The following is a 6,000-nucleotide window of genomic DNA, read 5'->3' on the forward strand; positions in this document are numbered from 1 at the left end:
AGTTGAGAGACAGTTAAGAGAAGTACAGACTACTTTTGAAGGAATCCAGAGGTGGGAAGTTCTACGGTCCTTGGAAGCCTGGAACGAGGTGGCCTCGAGTGAAACCACCCCGAGTGAGACCTCTTCTTTAGAGGAGAGTGAGGTCTCTTCTTTAGAGGAGAGTGAAGCCTCTTCTTCAGATGAGAACGAGGCCTCTTCCTCGGAAGAGAGTGAGGAAAAACGAGATGAGGAGGTTTTCTTAAAGCGGAAAATTAAGGATAAAGAGAAGATTTTCTTAAAGCGGGAAATTAGGGACATTAAAAGAAAGTTAAAGAAAGCAGGAATAGGTGCACGTTCCTCTGGCAAATTGTCCAGTTCAAGACCACCACCATATGCCCCTAATTTTGTGACCCCTACGGCTCCTCCTGAGGAGGAAACCGCAGGCCATTCACCCAATAATTACCCCACGCGGCCATGGAGTGACGGTCTCACTGATCAGCCTGTGGGTGGGGTTCGATGCTTCCCTGTAATAGAGGTCCCAGTTCGAGGGGGTCCCCCTCGCCGGGAGCATCAGCCCCTTCAATTTAAAGACCTCAAAAATGTAAAGCAGGCTGTTAAAGATTATGGTGCCCAGGCACCCTTTACTCTTGCACTCATAGAATCCTTTTCGAGTTTGAATCTTACTCCTAGTGATTGGATGCAATTGTGCCGCTCTGCTCTCGATGGTGGTGACTTTCTCCTATGGAAAGGGGATTTTCAAGATAGGTGCAGATTTTTTGCTGAGCAGAACGCGGCTGGGGGACATGCAGATCGAAGCCTTGAAATGCTTACTGGCACTGGACCTTTTGAGGGCATCCAACAACAAGTTAATTATGACCTAGGAGTTTATGCACAGATAGCAAATGCAGCCCTTGGAGCCTTGAAGGCCTTGCCTAATGCTAATACAGGAGACCAGCTTTCCAAGGTCTTGCAAGGCCCCACAGAACCTTTTCAAGAATTTGTGGACCGTATTATACAGGTTGCTAGTAAGATCTTTGGTAACGTGGAACCAGCAATGCCAGTAATTAAGCATATAGCCTTTGAGAATGCTAATAAATATTGCCAGAATGCTCTCATGTCCCACAGAGATAAGTCCCTGCATGATTATCTCAAAATCTGCAGACATATTGACTCCACCCATGCCCTTGGGCAAGTGATAGCAGCCGCTGTTCAACACCCTCAGCCCAACCCTAGGGCGCCTCCCAAAACCTGTTTCAGATGTGGACAGCCTGGACATTTTAAAAAACAGTGCCCCAAACTTCCGCGACAAGGAAGATCACCCCCAAGATCCTTGCAGGCCCCAGATCTTTGTCCAAGATGCCATAAAGGCTATCATTGGAGCAGTGATTGTAGGTCCAGATATGATGCCCAAGGCAATCCCCTATCGGGAAACGGGGTCAGGGGCCCGCTCCGGGCCCCCCAACCTCAGGTGTACGGAGCCCAGCAGACACCTGTAACTTCCGGAACAGCGCAGACTCCTTCCAGAGTCCCTCTCCCAAGGCGAGGAACACCGACATTTCAACCCTCCTCAGAGCAACACCAGGTAGCGCAGGACTGGACCTCTGTGCCACCTCTGGAGAGGTATTGACCCCGCTCCTGGGACCCCAACGGATAAAAACAGGAGTCAGGGGCCCCTTACCTAAGAATACCTTGGGCCTGATCCTAGGAAGAAGTAGTGCTACTATGCATGGAATCAGAGTACTCCCAGGAGTGATAGATGAGGATACTCCAGCAGAAATAGAGGTCATGGCAGAATCAGCCAAAGGCACTATAATCATTCCACCTGGAGCTAGATTTGCCCAGCTGATCTTGATCCCCAAGGTTCCAACTGACAACCCCATTCTTAAGAGAGATAGACAAGGAGGATTTGGACATTCTGGCCCCTTGGCATTTTGGGTCTCCGACATGCAAACCCGACCCACCTTACAGTTAGAGATAGAAGGGAGAAAATTCACAGGTTTACTTGATACCGGAGCTGATAGTACAGTTATATCCCAGGCACAGTGGCCAAGTTCCTGGCCATTAGAGGCCACCCCAACCGTTCTCCAAGGGATAGGAACTTCTCAGCCACAGAAAAGTGCCAGGTTGTTAAGGTGGAAGGATCAAGAAGGGCATTCAGGAGTTTTCCAGCCGTATGTCTTACCACATATTCCTATCAATCTGTGGGGACGAGATTTGTTGAGTGCCATGAATGTTGTATTGACCTCTCAACCTGTTCCAAATATGCTTAATAGACAGGGATACTTTCCTGGAAAAGGGTTGGGCAGACATCTTCAAGGTGATCCCAACCAGTCTGTGACTGGGTTAAAAATTAGAGGCTGCAATTGAATTGGTAAAGGAACAGCTTGAGAGAAATTAAAAGAAGCCCATTGTTTACAGGCCTTTGCCTATATTTTAATATAACTCACAAAACAGGCATTCCTTATAATCCTCAGGGTCAAGCCATTGTCGAACGTACCCTGGAAAGTTCAGCTTGCTCAGCTGACCCTTCAACTCCTGTGTGTCTGTGAAGTCAGTTTAAAGATAACTGGGGAATGCTCATCTTTCATTCGCCTTTTATGTAGCTCCTACAGAGCGCCATTGGCTTCGCCCTGCTAATGAGAATAAAGGCCAAGTAAAATGGAAAGATCTGGCCACAAATAAATGGCGAGGACCAGATCCAGTACTAACGTGGGGGCGAGGCTCTGTTTGTGTTTTTCCCCAGGATGAAGAAACACCTAGATGGGTTCCCGAGAGACTTACACGACAAATCTCCTTGGCTCCAACTCAACATGATCCCACTCCTAATGATGTTCTTGCAGGATAGGAGACCCTGACAGCAGTGGTGCAACTTCCTGATATCCTGCCCATGGGATCTCCAGCTGCTCCCCGATTTACCATCATATATGTGTTACCCCTGTGAAATGGCATTTAACTGGCAGCATGGATGTTTTAGGAACAAAGCGGAATCTTGGCCATGAGGCTGATGGTCATAGCCATGATTGCAGTACTGTTTAGTCTTCTTTGCCGCCTATGCAGGCAACAAGCCTGGGAGCAGGTCATTATTTGACAAACCATGATGGTTTTAGCTGTGGAAAACCCTAGTGCTGAACATGGTGTGATGGGCAGCCAGAGACGGGTAAGATCTGGCAGCGCTGATGACCAACCTAAGACAGGGATTCCCCAGGTGGGGCTCCCCATGACGGGTAAGGCGTCAACTGACTGCTGGACAACCTAAGACAGGCGTCCATTAAAAAAACAAAAAAAGGGGGACATGCAGGCCCCGGTCTCCCAAGGATTAACTCCACAGCTTAGCTTGTTTCTCAGAGCATAACAGGATTGGTAATTTTGGCCTGATACATATAGCCACTGGCTTAACCGCAAGTTCCTGCTTCCTATTGTCAAGTTATCTGCCAAGGGATTGGATAAAACTCAAGGGATTTAGGGTGGCCACTAGAGGATTGGATAAACACTGGGAGGAACTGAAGGGATTTAGGGTGGCCACTACTGGGAGGAGCTAAGCAGAGTATAAAAGAAAGTCTGGAGTTGCAATAAAGATCATTCTGTCATCGATCGGCATTCGGTGTACTGCGTGTTGCCTTGTCTTGTCTCTCTGCGTTGTCTGCGTTGCAACCCTACTCCCTCCGCTCGGCTCGGGGTACGTGGCGACGAGGGTGTTCCCAACAGGGCATCACTCTTGCTTCACTCACGTCGCTCCCTGTGGCTGTCCTGATGACAGGGAGCATTCTGATTGGCTGCATCTCTAAGACCTCACAGGGCTGTGTGGCCCTACAAGCTGTCCAATCAGCAGCTGCCTGGTCATGGCAGCCCAGAATCCTGTAGCCTCAGCATTCTAGACAAGCCATGGTGACAGGCAGCCTCCTCTGTGGAGTAGAGGAAGATGGTGAGTGCTTCAGCTCTGCTTTCTTTGTTCCTTCTCGCCACAGGCCCTAGCAGAGAAGATGTGCAGACTCCATGGAAGCCAGCAGAGCGTGAGTGTGTGGAGTTGGGTTTCCCTTGAATGTGAGTCTGCAAATCCGCTGACAATGTAGTGAAGCCTAGGACCTTTTCAACAGCGGTACTATGAAAGCATTTGCATTTTCCGTCGAGGAGAATCCTTGTGTCTCTTCAAGGAGCCAATCTAATCCTAGTTCTCCATTAGAGGTAGTGTGTGGAAAAACCTATGTAATGTGAAAGAGCCAAGCCAAGCTGATTTCCATAGGCAGACATTACATTCCATTTCCTGTCACGGCTCTCAGTGCAGTTTCCCTAGTGCAGTCCAGTGTCATGTAAGTGGGTCACCATAGTGTAAAAGAGATGACTTGCGGGAGATGGTTGGGATCAATACCATGGTTGCATACAGGGTTGGAATCAGTTTTAGAATGCTATCTAGGCTTATGGTTGCAGTGATGTCAAAGCCTAGATTTCAGGTTAGGGCAAGGTGGAGTGTTAAGGTTCAATTGAGGCTTCTGATTTGGGTTACTTGTAGGAATAGAGCTAGGACTATGCTTAGGTGGAATGAAGGTGAGAGCTAGGTCTAATGCTAAAGGTCAAGTCTAGTAGTGAGGTTACTGTTAGGTTTTGAGATTTGAGTTATGGTTATCCCAATGGTTAGGGTTAGGGTTAGGGTTAGGGTTAGATTTAGGGTGAGAGTTAGGGTGAGGTGAGGGTTCAACTGACAAATAAGATTGGGTCCAGACTTAGGTTTTGTATGTGGCATGAAGTAGGATTTGTGTGAGGATTAGTACTAGGTAAAGAATAGTGTTTGGATTAATGCTGGATAGAGAGTTTGGGTTCCATTTCTGGTTCAGGCTTGGTTTGAGTTAGTGCTTTGATTGAGGGTTATTGTTAGGACTGTGGAAAGGACTGTGTGGAATCAGAATACAGTTAGGGTTACACTTGAGGTTAGGATGAAAGCTGTGGCTCCATTGAGGATGAAGAAGTTTTTTGTGTTGAATTTGAGTATCATGGTGAGGTTCTAGTCTATGTCCGAATGATTATGCTTAGAGCTAGATTTCCAGTTTCATTCCATGTTGGTCTGTCAGGGTTCATGGTATGATTCCTATTTTTTTGAAGTTATTTAGTTTTGCCGTGTGTCCTATCATGTGGTCAATCCTTTGGAAGGTGCCATATACTGCTGAAAAAAATGTATAATCTGCAGCTCTATCTCTAAGCAGGGGTAGCCTTTCTAATTTCATATGATATAGAATTCAACCTGAGAGACATGAAAAAAGACAGGATGGTCATTATATATTGGTGAAGGGACTGATACATCAGGAAGTAATCACCATTGTGAATATATATGCACCAAATTCAAACGCACCTATCTACATGAAGCAATTACTTACAGACTTAAGGGGAGACATTGATATGCACACAATAATAGTGGGTGACCTTTCCACCACGCTAACAACAATAGACAGATCAACAAAACAATAACTCAACAAAGAAACAATAGAGCTCATACAAACAATAGAATAACTGGAGTTGATAAACATTTATAGAACTTTTTACCCCAAGGCCACAGATTATATATTTTTTTCAGCAGTCATGGCACCATCCCAAGCAATTCAAAATGCCCCAGGAAATACAGAAACACCTGGAGGTTGAAAAATATGTTATTAAATGAACAATGGGTCAGAGAAAATATTAAATATAAGATCAAAAATTTATGGAAAGTAATGAAAACTCTGACACAACATTCTAAATCTGATTGGACACAGCCGAAGCAGGTTTGCAGGGTAAATTCATCGCAATCGGAGCCCATGTCAAGGCCCATGAGAGGCACCAAATAGAGGAACTAAACACACACCTCCAGGAATTGGAAAAACAACAGCAGAAGAGCCACACACACAACAGGAAACAAGAAATCATCAAAACAAGGGAGGAAATTAATCAGATAGAATCAAAAAAAGTATACACAAAATCAATGAATCAAAAAGTTGGTTTTTTGAAAAGATAAAATAGACACCCTGCTGGCCCAACTGATAAAGAAAAAAACAA

Source organism: Ochotona princeps, chromosome Y, assembly GCF_030435755.1.
Source record: "Ochotona princeps isolate mOchPri1 chromosome Y, mOchPri1.hap1, whole genome shotgun sequence".
Lineage (NCBI taxonomy): Eukaryota > Metazoa > Chordata > Mammalia > Lagomorpha > Ochotonidae > Ochotona > Ochotona princeps.